This window comes from Littorina saxatilis, linkage group LG6 (genome assembly GCF_037325665.1).
Source record: "Littorina saxatilis isolate snail1 linkage group LG6, US_GU_Lsax_2.0, whole genome shotgun sequence".
Classification (NCBI taxonomy): Eukaryota; Metazoa; Mollusca; class Gastropoda; order Littorinimorpha; family Littorinidae; genus Littorina; species Littorina saxatilis.
In genome coordinates this window covers 149,529-150,000 of record NC_090250.1, presented here as the reverse complement: position 1 = coordinate 150,000, position 472 = coordinate 149,529, and positions in this window count along the sequence as shown.

Genomic DNA, 472 nt, shown 5'->3' with positions numbered 1-472 from the left:
TCTCCACGGCGTGATGTTACCTTTTGAAGAACATTGACTCAGTGTATACTTTTTTCCTGTCTAGCTATGTAAGCAGGAATCACTTTTTTCTGAGAGACAGCAGGAAACAGTATTTTCAATTTGATACAGGTGTCATAGTCATCTGCTGGAAGGACAGACCAAGTTGTGCACCGTTTTCAAGAACAGTGTGTGAGGGACGTTTTCAAGGACTGTGACTATAGCTTAATACATGATTTTCGTGCTACTGCTAGCCTAAGGAAGCAGAAAACAGTATTTTCCATATGACACAGATGTAATTTTCTTCTGCTTGGGACTAAAAAAGACTTTCCAAGTTTCTCTTGCACCTAATCATAGACTGAGTACCTGAACGAAGAGAAATATATTTGTTGCTACCTCCGGTTTGACGTGCCTTCTGACGTATTAGTACTTCGTTTTTAGTTGCGGTTTCTTTTAAATTCCATTATATAAACGG